Source organism: Mustela nivalis (genome assembly GCF_964662115.1).
Source record: "Mustela nivalis genome assembly, chromosome: 8".
Classification (NCBI taxonomy): Eukaryota; Metazoa; Chordata; class Mammalia; order Carnivora; family Mustelidae; genus Mustela; species Mustela nivalis.
Genome location: NC_139027.1, coordinates 6,737,470 through 6,752,048, shown reverse-complemented (window position 1 = coordinate 6,752,048; position 14,579 = coordinate 6,737,470). Strand labels below are relative to the sequence as shown.

Sequence of the window (14,579 nt, the reverse complement as noted above, 5' to 3'; positions counted from 1 at the left end):
GCACTCAATAAGTAATCAACATTTGACAAATGAGGGCCCCCAGAGGCATCACATAGACGTTCCCGGAAGCAGAGCGCACTTGCCTCAGGGTTAAAATCCTATCCCAAGTCACCAATACAGAACTTCTAAGCCAAGTCCGTTATTTAAACTCCCCACTGGGCTCTGAGGCCTCGAGTAGAAAAGTCATACATCTTCCCACCAGAAATTCCCACGGGAAGGTCACTGAGCTTTTAGACAGAGCCACTGACACACACACACACACACACACACGCACACACACACGTATACAGACACACATATATGTGTATACGGTATTTCAAATATTTATGTATATATTTTATTCCATTATATAATGTATTTTTTAATAGACTTTATTTTTAGAGCAGTTCAATGTTTCACGGCAAACATGAGCAGCCTTCCCCAGGATCGGCATGCCCCTATGGCGGCACGTTTCTGACAGCTGATGATCCTAGGTCGACACACATCACCCCAAATCCATAGGTGGCACCCACTCTCACTGGTGTTCCTTCTGTGCGTCTAGACGGGTGTGTGATGACATATGTCCACATGACAGTATCATACAGAGAAGTTCTACTTCCCCAAAAGTCCTCTGTGCTCCCCCTTGTCCCATATTTTTTAAAGGCACTTTCAAGTCCATGATCTTAGCTAAGCCATCTTGTGGCTCTGTAAACCCTGCTTTGACATTCAGGGAAAATCAGGTCCAGATGGGGTCAAGGGCCCTCCCCAAGGTCACCTTTGCAAAACCCAGTAACAGAGCCAGCAGCAGAATGTGCTAGAAGCCTTGAGTTCCACCCTTTTAGCAGTCCTCGCAGGGAGAGCCCATTCTAACCCCCAGTTCACAGAGGGGCAAACATACTTGGGGACATTTGCCGCGGTCAGAGGTGGCTAAGTGGGATGCCAAAAATGCCAATCCCCAAACCCAGGCCTGCTCTCTCCGTTAGTTATAGGAGCTTCTAGGAGACTGTGGGAATGCAGTGGGAAGGCGCCCCTGTGAGTCAGGGGAGCCTAGAGCCAGAGCAGGGGCTCCCCCAGCCCTTAGCCCTCTCAGGGAGACCCTGCCCTCCAGGACACATTCAGCCACCACACGCACTGCATGGTTCATGCCCCTGGACAGCGCTTGGGTCAAGGTCAATTGCCTGTCCGCTACAAAGGCCCTACCACTTCCAGTCTTCTGGGGGCAGCCCTCAACAGTCAACATGCTCAGTTACCAGCTCAGGGCCCCAAGTGCCAGCTGAGAACATTCCTGGTCCACACAGACACCTTCCATTGAAGCTCTTCCGGTCCCAGAGGCACACACCAGCTCGTTCGGGAAAGTACTGTGTGGCAAGAGAGCAGAGGAGGAGAAGCTCTGTTTCCGGGTGTGCCTCTGCCGCTAAGTGGCCTTGTGACCTGGGCACGCCCTGTCATCTCTGCCATTCTGTTTCCCCATCTGCGACAAAGCCTGTGGGCTGTGTCCCCTCAGAGGCCGGCTGGCACTGCCATCAGGCTTCCTCGCCAGAGGAGGGTCCATCATTCTGGAGGCCTTGAAGGCTCTGTCTCCCCAGCTGCCTGGGAACACTCCATTAACTCAAATTGCAAATTTCCTCCGGGCTCTATCGCTGAGCCACAGGGGCTCCCGAGCCACCAGCTTTCCGTGACAGATAAAGATTACAGTCGTTGCTCAAGACTGAATCAAGTAGCAGAAGTCATTATGCAGAAATAATTATGTTGAGTTATGTCTGGCGGCTCCTGATTTCTGTCTAGCAATTGTCTTGCAAATGCTCGGCCTCTTCCTCTCCAGAAGAGCTAAGTGCAGAGGCCTGGGTGATTCAAACAGACACACGGGGCACAGTCCCACTGCTCCAGACTCCCGCCAGTGGGGAGAGGCCATCAGCATCCCAGGGTAAGGTTCTCTGTGAGGCCCTTCTGCTGAGGACCTGGGAGAGACGAGACACGAAAGACAAAGGCCTGGACAAAAGCCACAAGCACCCCTGAACTGGACCGTCCTTCGAAGCTCGCTTCCCACATCACTTGCCCCATGGGGTCCTTCCTGACACCCCACCTTCCCCAGCCCCTTGCTCATGTTAGACATAAGATACCGCCTTCTCTCAGGTTTGGGGTTCCTGGGGAGTCACTTGGGCAATGATCAGGTCTGACCTACTTTTGTACTCCCAGCTCCTAGCAGAAAGCAGGGCCTCAGGAGAGCAGGGAGAAGGACACCGCAGAGGGCTGTGTGGCCGGACCGCCTGGCTCGAATCCTAGCTCTTCTGTTGCCCGGCGGTGTGACCCTGACCCACTGTTTAACTTCTCTCTGCCTCAGTTTCTAGGTACGTAAAAGGGAGGTGATAATCGCCCTCACCTGGTGCACCCAGTTCTTGTAAAAACTAAACGAGCTAATGCACAGAAACGTGTTTGGCACACAGAAGAGTCAGTGAATGAGAACAGTGACCGAAAGAGCAGAAGGAATGTGCTTCTAGGACTCGGAGCCGGTGGAGAGACCCAGACACCACCCCTTCCCCGAGAAGAATAGACAAGCTGGAACAAAGGAGACCCTCCAAAATGCCTATGACGGACGAGGCACTGGATGGAATCAGCAAGCAAAGTGCGACTCGCACACAAAAAAGCCCAGACCCAAAGGGCTTCACTGCTGAATTCCACAAACATCGAAAGAATCAATACCAATTTTCACAAATTCTTCCAAAAAAATAGAATAAGAGGGAACACTTCCCAACTTGTCCTATAAGGCCAGTATTACCTGATATCAAAACCAGACAGACTTCAGCAGAGAAGATACAGACCGGTCTCTAATGCACACAGATGCAAAAACAAACAAAAATCAACAAAGCACTAGTGTACCAAAACCAGTGACCTGAAGAATAGAAAGAATTTTACACCATGACCAACTGGGATTTATCTCAGGAATGCAAGGTTGGTTTACCATCTGAAAATCAATTCGTGAAGTATAGCTTATCAATAAAAGTAAAAAGCAAAAATCACACGCTTAATTGATGCAGAAAAGGTACTTGACAAAATCCAACACTTTCATAATAAAAACCCTAAACAGTCTAGGAATAGAAGGGAATTTCTTCAACCTGACGAGGCCAACATCCTACTTAATGGTGAAAGACGAAATGCTCTCTACCTCAGATGAGCACTGAGACAAGGTTGCCCGCTCTCACCACTTCTATTCAACAATATCCTAGAGGTTCTAACCAGGCTAATAAGGCAAGAAAATGAAGTACAGGATTAGATTAGAAAAGAAGTAAAATGATCTCTATCTGCAGATGACATTATCTTGTATATAGAAAATCCTAAAGATTCCACTAAAAAAAAAAAAAAAAAAAAAAGCCTAACACTTTAGCAAGGTTGCTGGATATATGATCAATATACAAAAATCAGTCATAGGGCACCTGTGTGCCTCAGTCATTAGGCATCTACCTTTGACTCAGGTCATGATCTCAGAGTCCTGGAATGGAGCCCCGCATCTCGCTCCCTGCTCAACGGGAAGCCTGCTTCTCCCTCTCCCACTCTCCCTGCTTGTGTTCCCCTCTCCCATGTGTGTTTCTCTCTGTCAAATAAATAAACAAATAATCTTGAAAAAAAAAATCAACTGCATCTCCATATAGTTGCAATGAAAAACCCAAAAACGAAATTGAGAAAATAATTCCATTAGTAATAGCATCAAAAAGAATAGAATAGGAACAAAAGACGTGCAGAATTTATACTTTGAAAACATATAAAATATTGTTGGGGGGCAAAAAGAAGATCTAAATAATTGGGAAAATATCCTATGTTCATGAATCAGAAGGACTTAACATTATTAAGATGGCAATACTCCCCAAACTAATCTATAGATTCGATACAATCCCCCATCAAAATCCCAGCTTACTTCTTTGCAGAAACTGACAAGCTGATTCTAAATTTCATATGGAATTGCAAGGGACCCAGGGTAGTCAGAACAATCCTAAAGAACAAGAACATAGGAATCACACCTCTCAATTTCAAAACTTACTGCAAAGCAATAATAACCAAGATAGTATGGTATTGGCCCATAAATCAGAATCAATGAAACAGAATTAAGGATCCAAAAATAAACCCACACATCTTTGGTCAACTGATTTGGAACCAGTGTGCCTTGACTAGCCAGCCGATAGGGAAAGAGTATCTTGTAGACAAATGGTGATGGCACAACATAGCCACATGCAAAAGAATGAAGCTGGACCCTTACTTCACATCATATAGAAAATTAACTCAAAATGGGTCAGAGAACTTAATGCAAGAACCCAAACTATAAAACTCTTAGAAAAAAACCATAAGGTTAAATCTTCATAATTTTGGATTTGGCAAAGGATTCTTAGATACAACACCAAAAGCAAAAAAAAAAACCACATAAGATAAATAAATTGGAATTCATCAAAATTTAAGATTTGTGCTTTAGAGGACACAGACAAGAAAATGAAAGGACAACCCACAAAATGGGTGGACATATTTGCAAATCATTTAACTGATAAAGGACTTGTATCTAGAATATATAAAGAACCCTTATAATTCAACAGAAAGGCTTATAAACCAATTAAAGGATGGGCAAAGGTTGTGAATAGACAGTCCTCTAAGAAGACATACAAAGACCAATAAAACACATGAAAAGACTCTCAACATCATTAGTTATTAGAGAGACACAAATCAGAAGCACAATGAGATACCACTTCACACCTGCTAAGATTTCTAGAAATTAAAAAGTCAAATCTATACAAGCACTGACAAGGATTTGGAAACATCAGAACCCTCATACATTGCTATTAGGAATTTAATGGAGCAGCTGCTTTGGAAAACAGTCTGGCAGTTCCTCAAATGATTAAACATATAGTCACCATGTAACCCAGAAACTTGGCTCCTGGGCATATACCCAAGAGATAGGAAAACACAGAGCCACACAAAGACTCCTACACAATGTTTGCAGCAGCATTGCGCATAATAACCAAAAGGTGGAAACAACCCAGATGTCCATCAACAGATGAATGAGAACAGAACGTGGCATATTCATATGGTGAAATATTATTCAGCCATAAAAAGAAATGAAATTGACACATGTTACAACACAGCTGAATCCTGAAAAGATTATGCCAAGTGAAAAAAATCGGACACAGAAGGATAAATATGACACGATCGCATTACATAAAGTGTCCAGATAAGAAATCTCTAGAGACAGAAATTCACGGTTTCTCAGGGCTGGGGGATGGGGAGGTAGAAGGGACGGCCGAAGGGGATGGGAGGTTCCTTTCGGCGCGATGGAAGTATTCTAAAACTGACCCTAGGGATGGTTGCACATACGTGTAAATGTACGAAAACCCATCGCATTGTGTACTTGATTTTGATTTACTTATTTGTGCATCATGTACTTTAAATGGGTGAATTATATGGCATGTGAGTTACGTTTCAACAAAGCCGTTTGGGGTGGGGGCGAAGGACTCCAGGTCAAGGTCTTCCGACCGAAGGGCAAAGAGCAGGCTCACAGGAGCAGGTAGGCAAACGGCTACCCACCAGAGCCCAGTGGCCTCGAACCCCGGGATGTGTCCCCTAGGCACACGTCTCAGGCTGAGCTGCAGCCCTGCCTCGGAGACCCCCCGCCAGACACAGAATGTACTCCACACACAAGCTGCGTGCGTGCCCGATGCGTGTGTGAGATGCAGGGACAACAGCTCCACTTCTGAGCCCACGGCCAGTTGGGTACGCTCAGATGTGCGCCCCGCGTCTGGGGTGGGCCCAGACACAAGCTCCTGCCATCACTCTGCAGTCAAGGGCATGACCCGGTGCACAGCAGGAAGCGGGGGAGGTCTCTCGGGATATACACTCAGGGAGGGACACGGTACTGAACGCTCAGTTCAGCTCCCGAAATGACCCAGGCAGCCCCTCTCCCTGCCCCATGTAAGGAGTTACAGTTCTGGGGGCCTTTTGGGCCCAGTTCCTGGACCCACACAAGGAGGGATGCAGTGCCCACTGACCTTGCTGGCCAGTCCTGAGAAAACAGCTAGAAAGCATCTTCCTTCAGTGCCTGACGCCTCCTCACACCCGGACCTAGACTTCCCACCCCACCTGGGACGCGCAGAGAACCCAACGGCCTCTCCCGCCGTTCACACCAGGGGCAGATGTGTGCTCAAGAGCTGACAAATTATTTTAATATATCCTGAACTCTAACTTCATTAGAGAGCAAAGTCCCCAAGGGAGGAAAATAGAGTGGGGTCTGGAGTCCAGATGGATGGGTTTTGGATTATGACTATGTCTGAGGGGACACAGGAGTCTTAGGAACGACGAATTCCAACACGGTCCCCAGGTGTGAGGCAGGACGCTCGCTGAATGCTTGTGCACAGACGTTTTGCACAACAGCCGCTTGCGAGAGGCATTTTCCTCCACGGCTCGGTTCAAGGACGGTAAGAGGCTGCGTGCCCTCCCGAGGGGACCCCACCCAGGCCACAAGTCTCAGAGAGGGGAGCAGGGCTGGAAAGGACACCCAGGGGAAGTGGCCTGGCACCAGCCCCCTGGTCACCTGGGCCACCGTGAAAGACCCGCGAATCCCCTTACCCAAGAATTCAACTCTGCCACAGGATGCAAAGAGCAAGAGGTTCTTCCGCATGGTGGCCAACGGCCTCCCCGACTTCCAGTGAGTGTGTCCGCTGTTTGGCGGTAGCCCCCGAGGCCGCTCCCATCCCCAGGGGTTTGTGATCCTGCCACAAAACGGAAGGAGCCTCTCTCCGACCGCTCTGAGAAACTGTTGAGTTATTTACCAAGGTGCCCGCACACACCGCATACACTAGGAGCTCAACTTCTTGCTCTATTCCCAGCGGCAGGATGGGCACACGTCCACCAAAACACAAGATGTGTCACGGCCCCCGCTGGAAATGCCCAGGTCCGTCTGCAACAGACCAGTGAATGAACTGTGGGGTGTTCATACCGACGGGAGAACACAAAGCATCAGAATGAACCTCAGCGGCGCGACCTGGACACATCTCCAACAGGGCACTGAGCAAAGCGCCCGACACACAATACTCCATGCCCAAGGGTTCCATCTACGAGAAGAATGAACGCACGGAAAACAAGTGCACAGTGATGGAAACAGAGACTGGCTATGCCTGACGGGGTAAGGATTAGAAAGTCATGAGGGGCTTCTGGGCGCTGTCTCCTCTTGGGAAAATGCATACTTAAATGCACACAAGTGAAACCTCACCGAAAAGCCAAGCAAAGAGGGCAAAGCACCCCCTGTCATCCCTGCAGCCCCCCTGGCCCACCCCAGGCAGGGCGGAAGGATTCCCAGCACTCCCCAGCCTGGCTGAGGCCATAGGCCAGGGGCGTCTTCTCGTTACTTGTCACCTATGAAACGGTGGGAAGACAGCAAGCCAGCTCAGCCATGACCTCCCAGGCTGGCGAGCCTCTCTGTACCCCACCTTCCTCACCTGAGCACGGCTGTCACATCTGTGCAGGGACATGTCTCTCCCTGGGAGACATGAACGTCCATGAAGCAACGGCCCTGTGTTCCGAGCGGCCAGCCTCCCTTCCCCACAACACCAGCCAACCACGTACTAGGCTGAAATTTATAAGACATTACTCTGTGCCAGGCACTGGGGATTCCTGAGTTTTGTCAAGCAGTCTGCCTTGAAAGGGCTGACTTTCCAAGGCACAAATGGGAGTGGGGCAGGAACAGTGAGTGAAAGGGGTCAAACGGCAAAAAATAAATAAATAAACACACAGAGATTACGCTAGAATGTCCATAAAGGACCGCCAGCTGGTCTGGGGTGGGGAGAAGGGAAGTCCCTCTGACCGCCACCTCACCTCGCAAGGGAAGGGTCTCCCCTCTTTATGATAAATAATAACTGATGTTCTCTGTCAGCGAGCGCCAGCCATAAGGAGCGTCTCAGAACCAAGCCACGGCGGCCAGGGCTTGTGTGTGATCATTGGGAAAGTCAGAGATTCTCAGAGATCCGGAAAAAGGAGGAGCACCGAAAAGCGAAGGGCCGGGGTAGCCCTCGGGCCGCTCGTGCTAGTGGAACTCCCAGGGCCCCTCGGAGGTCAGCAGCCACATCGCTGGTCCAGCTAAGAGCCTCTGCCTTCCTTTCCCCGCAGCGATGATGGGTCTCTCTCCAGTCTGCCCAGCGGAACAGGGGCACCCGGTCAACCCCCCCCCACACTCCTCCTGTCTCGCTCTCTCAGGTCAGCACCCAGGTCTTTAGCGCGTGTTCTAAGACTGTCCCCCACCCCCCCGCCCGCCTCGCCAGGACAACAGAAAAAGGAACCAGGGAAATGGCACTTGGACTGTGTGCCCCCCGCCACCCCGCCCAGCATCCATTCCCTCCTACAGCAATCATCCTCGGTGCCACACTGTCAGCATTCCCAACGCATCAGACCCGAAGGGGACTCCCTCGCTTTCCCAGCACAATCGGGCTCTGTCCCTCACCACGAATGACCAGACGTCCCGCCACCCTCAGCCACAGAGAGCGGGCCAGCAGGGGGCACACGGGGGCTCGGAGAACAGGGGCAGCACAGCAGTAGAGATCCGGGAGCCAGGCCATGTCCCCACCCAGTCCAGCCCAGGACCCCTCCGTGTTGTGAGGTACTGAATTAACCTTGTTTGCTTTAACCCACTTTGGGACCGTTTTTTCTACCCCTTTCAACAGAGTCCGAACTGACGCGAGATGCCTTATACCCTTCCGAAGGAAAATACGACCGCGTCTCATCCTCGCCGGGGCGCCACTGTTCCACTAAAAGACCTTAGTTGCATTCACAGAATGTGAAAGGTAAGAAAGGCTCCTGGTCACGGACATGTGCAAATTACTTCCTGCCACAGAGTTAAATTGGTTTCTTTACTGCAGGACTTCTCAGACCCTCTAACATATGACTGGTTTGTTTGTTTCTAAAGATGTTATTTATTTATTTGTGAGAGACAGAGAGAGCACAAGCAGGAGGAGCAGAGGCAGAGGGAGAAGCAGGCTCTGCTTCTCTGAACAGGGAACCCCAACGCAGGGCTCGATCCCACGACCCTAGGATCATGACCTGAGCCAAAGCCAGACGTTTAACCGACTGAGCCGCTCAGGCATCCCTGTCCGGTTTATTTACCTTCAAATCTTTGTGACTCAGATTTATGTACTCAACTTTGAGGGGGGCATAGCGGCATGCCTGACTCCCCCCGTGGGTTTAGCTGTGGAAATCTTACTTTCATGGAGTAAGCACAGGACAAGATGACATGAAATGCATTTCAGAAAATGATCCAGCTGAAGTCCAGATTTCTTCTATTCCAAACTGCTTAGCCTTTAGGGGTCCTTTGATTTTCCCACCTGAGCCTTTTGGTTAAAAAAAAAAAAAAAAAAAAAAGTTTTAGTTTAAGCACCGCTGTGGCAGAAGAATTTTGAAAACGAGAGAATACTACCAAAATACCAGGCCCTGGAGAAGGGCTTCTAAGAGCCCCTGGCCTGAGGGGCAGCAAGGAACTGAGGTCTCTCTCCACGAAGTACATTTTCTGGAAACATCAAATTCAAGTTTGTTCACTCTCGACTCTCCAGGAAAGCAAATAAAATGGCTTAATGCCCACGAACAGAATCCTTGGAACCTTCCGCATCCCAGTTGCTGCCACCCCCAACCCCGCAGCTCCCTGATGCCCCTGAGCCCTGGACTAGAGGCCGCAGGATCGCCGCCCTGGTGCTCCTCTCCGGCCGTGTCGGGAGGCGCGTCCTGTTCGGTCGGACCAAGAAAAATCGAGCCTCTGCCAACATCCCAATAATGAGGCGGCCGCAGGGGAAACATAAGTGGGACCCCAAACTCGTGGTGGGGGGCACGCAGGCACCTGGGTTTGCCGGGCACACGCAGACTCCCGGTGCTCAGGCTCTGTCACACAGCCCATGGGCCAGGCCACAGGCCTCTCCCTTCAACGCCCTGCGAAGTTTTGTTAATAATGAGGTCGGAGGAGCAAGAGAAAAGCTTTGGGACAGGCTGTCAAGACTGCCCTTTTCCACGACAGTCCGAGACACAGGAGAGCGTGGGCATTCCGCGTCGGGTGAACGGCCGCCACGGGTCCACACGCGTGACGTGACACCAGCCGGCCTCCAGGACAGCCCGGGGCGGGCACAGCAAATCAGTCTCCCCCCGCTTCATGCACCAGGACACCGAGGCCCAGACAAGCTCAGGGTCTTGCCTGGAGCCCCAGAGCCAGGAGAGGAGGGGGACGTGGGCTCCGGACTCCGACTCAGGGGAGTGGGCTGAGGCACTGTCCTGCCTGGAGGAGGCTGCCCCATGTCCTCCATCAAGGGTCAAGGTGGCTGCTCCTCCCAGGGAGGAGGCTGGTCCCAGACTTGTAGGAGTGGCCTCTGGCCAGTCCCCCTGCCGCTCTGCCTGGCATTTGAAGCAGGATCCAAGGAAGGTGTCACCGGAGGACGGGGGCCAAGGTTGCAGCATGGGGACAGCCCGGCTCTCTGCTCTCCAGATGCAGACCCAGCTGGAGAGGGGGGGTGTGAGGGCGCCCTTACTGCACCTGCCGCCCCAAAGTCCCCTCCTCTCATACCCACGGGGCTGACCAGGTGGCAGAGGACAGGAAGCCTATTCCCCGCCTGGAGGCCTCTGGGACAGCAGGTACTCAGGGCGGAGGGGTACCAAGCTCCCCTTCCCAGGCATGTAGCCCAGAGCACGTCAGATTTAGACTCTGACTTACTGCTGCGTGGCCCTGGGCAAGTCACCTGTCCTTCTGGGGCTGCTTCTCCCTCCTGCTCTTGGGCGCCCGGAAGGAGCTTCGAGGACCCCGGGAAGCAGTGAATCCCAAGGACCCTCATGCAGCTCCAACGCCCGACCCCGGGATCTAACAGCAGCCGTTAAAGCTCTGCCTCAGGACCTCTGGGCCCATCCACACCTCGTCCTACTCTTGGGGTCACTGCCCCAAGATGGGTGAGGAAACCCAGCTCAGAGACAGGAAGCCACGTTCTCAAGGCCAGCCAGGCAGGTGGAACTGTGCCCACGGAGACTAGCTGGCCTGTAGGCCACGTGTCCCCCACCAGCCACAGGGACGCCAAAGACCCAACTCTGCCCTCGGGGATCGACGAAAGAGCCAGGAGGGCAGCCCCAGAAGTCGGGAAGTGGAAGGCAGTGCAAAGGGGAGGGCTGAGGTGGGGTCCGTGTAGGGGCGAGAAGGGTGGGTGGACAGAGGGGCTCCGGGCCAGGCTGCCTGCAGAGCGGCCCCCTCAGGCCAGGCTCCAGGTGCCGGCCTCTCGCCCCCACTGAAGGCGCTGGTGGTCCCATGCCCCCCAACCCCGGTGGTTTACCTCTGGGGGTCCCAGCCTCCCCCGCAGGTGTGGCAGGTGAAAGACGCCAACAATTCTGAGCCTCCCTGCCATCAACCCTCCCTGGCCCCCAGCGTCCCCAGAGCCCTGGGGGTCTCTGAGGCCTGCCTGGAACCCTTCTTCTGGGGCTCCCCGCCCCTTGGAACAGCAGGGTCTTGCTCCTGCGTCTCCCAGCCAACCCCTGACACGGCGCCTGGGGCATGGGGGGCTCTTGGTCCCTGCTTGATGAATGAACCGGGGAGCTGGCAGCTCCGAGACGAGACGTGGGGTGAGGCTGCAGAGGAACGACGGGGCCGGACCACGGAGGGCTTGTGACACTGGGCTTCATGTCGCTTTTGAACACAGAGCCCTGGTGGGCTCTTGGGTGTGGGCTTGGAGGAAGACCGGCTGGGCGGGCTGGGCGGGAAGGACGGCATTGTGAAGGCTGGTGTCGGGGGCCATTGTGAAGGCTGGTGTCGGGGGCCATTGTGAAGGCTGGTGTCGGGGGCCAAAGCAGGGAGCAACCCAGCCACAGGCATTTGTGCAAATGGGACATTTTCAAGGGCAGCTGTGACCACACACAGCTTGGACTCTAGACACCCCTAAGCCAGCTAGGGGCCATGCTCACTGAAGCAGGAGACCAGCAGAGAAAGCACAATTTCCCCACAGACAGGAAAGTGGCCCGAGGGGGGCAGATCTGGTTCCCCCCAAACGCAGCCTTCAACCAAGAGCCAGGAAAGGGGCGCCCAGGGCCGCGGGGATGAAGGCCAGTTCTCTTGCTCAAGCCATTTACTCAGTAGCCAACATAGCATGCTGAGCTCGGCCGCTGTATCTGTGATGAAGGAGTAAGTCATCCGAAAACACAAATAAATTATTCATTCCCCACAAATGAGCAGCCCCTCAGTTCCTGCAATAGCCGCGGCACCACAAACACCCCAAAGGCTCAGCGAATCCTATTAGCGACACTGCTCCGCGGAGCAGACACCGGATTCCGCCGTCACCCCATGTAGATGGCTGTCGCCCGAGAGCTGCCCACACGGCTTTCCACCCTGCAGCCACGAGTGACATCAGCCCAGCATCAAATGGAAAATCACAGCCCAGCCCTGCCTGGCCTGGGAGACGTGGGGCTTCTGTGCAGAGCGCGTCTACACTGAAGGACTGGCCTTTTACCCACCGCCTCCAGACCCTGACAGCTCTCCCCAGGGGCCACAGGGTCGACCGTCTGGGCCAGGAACACAAGCCCGGAGTTGGCCTGCTGGCTAGCATCCAGACACCTCCAGGATTCAGCCCAGGGAGGAGGGGAAAGCGAGGGGGCCGGACACTGCACTTTCCAGCTGGGCCCACCAGGAGGAATCACCTGGATCACAGCACAGCTAGCCTCGCACCGCTGGGCAACCCGGGACAGGTTCTCGCCTCTGTGGCCCCAGGTGCCCTGGTGGGCTTTTGGGGGATAGCAAGAAAGAACATTTGCAAAGCCCTTGCACGCACTGGTGCTCAGCGGAGGCCGCTCACAGCGGGGTCTTTGCAGAGCCTCACATCTCCAATTTTGTATCTTTGCTTCACATGTGCTCAGCTCGGGTCACAGTTGGGAAGGAGAACCTGCAGGTTTCTCTCTCTGACTGCCAAGCTCTGGCCCACCAACGAGCTACGCGCTTGTCTAGAACGCCCCCTGAGTGCCCAGAGAACCCGTCCTTCCTTTGGACCCCAGCTCTCAGTGCCCCCCACCCCGCCGGGCACTCCCTTCTAGAGCTCACTTTGCTGCAACTTGCTGACCAGTGTCTGGAGTCCCACAAGCAGAGGGACAGACCAAGGACTGAGGTTATTTTGTTTTTTAGATTTTATTTATTTACTTGACAGATGTTTCTCTCAAGAGAGGGAACACAAGCAGGGGGAGTGGGAGAGGAAGAAGCAGGCTTCCCGCTGAGCAAGGACCTTGATGCGGGGCTCGATCCCAGGACCCTGGGATCATGACCTGAGCCGAAGGCAGACACTTAACAACTGAGCCACCCAGAACGAGGTCTTACCTGGGGGCCTAGCACACCGCCTGGCGCAGAGCCATAGGGTTGGGGGGGAGTGAAAAGTAACCACTTTCTCTCTGCAGAAGCTAGTCGTGCCAGGTGACGTGAGCAGACAGGCCTCGTCCCTCTGCCCCACCCCTCCAAGACCGGTCTGCGCAAGAACAACCTTGGCCTGTGGGCTCCTGGGCACGAAGAGGCTTTCTGACCCGACTGAAGAAATGACTGACCTTTCAGCCTGGGGCCCCCACCTCCTCCACGCGGCCACCCCCCCCCAACCCAAGGGCGGAGGTCAACAGTTGCTCGGCTGTCTGTGTATGAAAGGGAAATTTGTTTTTACGAGAAGGGGCAAGTAACAGGAAGCAGACTCTGGCCAGAGAGCAAGCTTGCCCACCCGCAGCCACCTGCAGAAAGGAGTGTGTATGCATGTGTGTGTGTACACGCTGTCACACACACACGCATGCATGTGCACATGCACACAATTTAGTGGTTCTCCTCTGCGGGCAATTTTGCTCCCCTGGGACATTTGGAAGTGACTGCAGACATTTTTGGTTATTACAACTAACTGGGGCATGGGGTCCCTCCTGGCATCTAGCAGACAGAGGCCAAGGACGCCCCTGAACCTTCTCCAGGGAACCGGAGCCCTCCACACCCCCACACAGAATGATGAAGCTGGACCCCCAGCTGTGCAGAGGGCAAGAGGCCCTGAGGTGGATATGTTCCCCTGTGCCTTTGCTTGCCCCCATCTGGTGACAGATCCTCGCCCTGAGTGAGGACTTCCCTGATGGAAGCAGGTCCCTCCGTCCCAAATAAAGGACCAACAGTCCTGCAGGGCACAGAGCCCCCCCCCCCCCCCCGGCTCGAGAACGTCTTGCACAAGCAAGCCCACGCTCCCCATCCAGCAGGGAGGGGCTCTCGGCAGCCAAGTTTCAATGGTCGTGTGGCTGGGCGGGACAGGAAGACGTGCAGCCCTGCGGCTGGTTTGCGTAGACCACACTGGGCCGTGACGGCAGGCACACGCACTTCACACTCCTCCCACACAGGCCAGGGTGCAGCCCGGGGCCTCTGCTCTGGCTGACGTGGGCTGGGAAGCTCGGCCACGGCCCTTCCTGCGGGACTAGGCATGTGGCCATTTCCTTCTGAGCCCTATTTTTTTTTTAAAGATTTTATGTATTTATATGAGAGAGAGAAGGAGCGGGAGGGGGGAGCAAGCACCGGGAGGGGCAGAGGGAGAGGGAGAAGCAGGCTCCCCACGGAGCAGGGAGGTCGACAT

General features: G+C 53.5%; 1 protein-coding gene across 5 annotated transcripts in view; it reads right to left on the bottom strand.

Annotated features, from left to right (window-relative positions):
- Window positions 1-14,579, bottom strand: part of HPCAL1 (hippocalcin like 1) — a 109,664-nt gene that overhangs the window by 26,111 nt on the left and 68,974 nt on the right. For 2 of the 5 annotated variants that reach the window (XM_082745503.1, XM_082745505.1), the window contains one exon: window positions 9,203-9,329. The exons of the other annotated variants lie outside the window; for them this stretch is intronic. The gene's annotated coding sequence lies outside the window, so the exon portion shown is untranslated. The remainder of the gene's footprint in view (window positions 1-9,202; window positions 9,330-14,579) is intronic. 5 annotated transcript variants of the gene reach the window in all.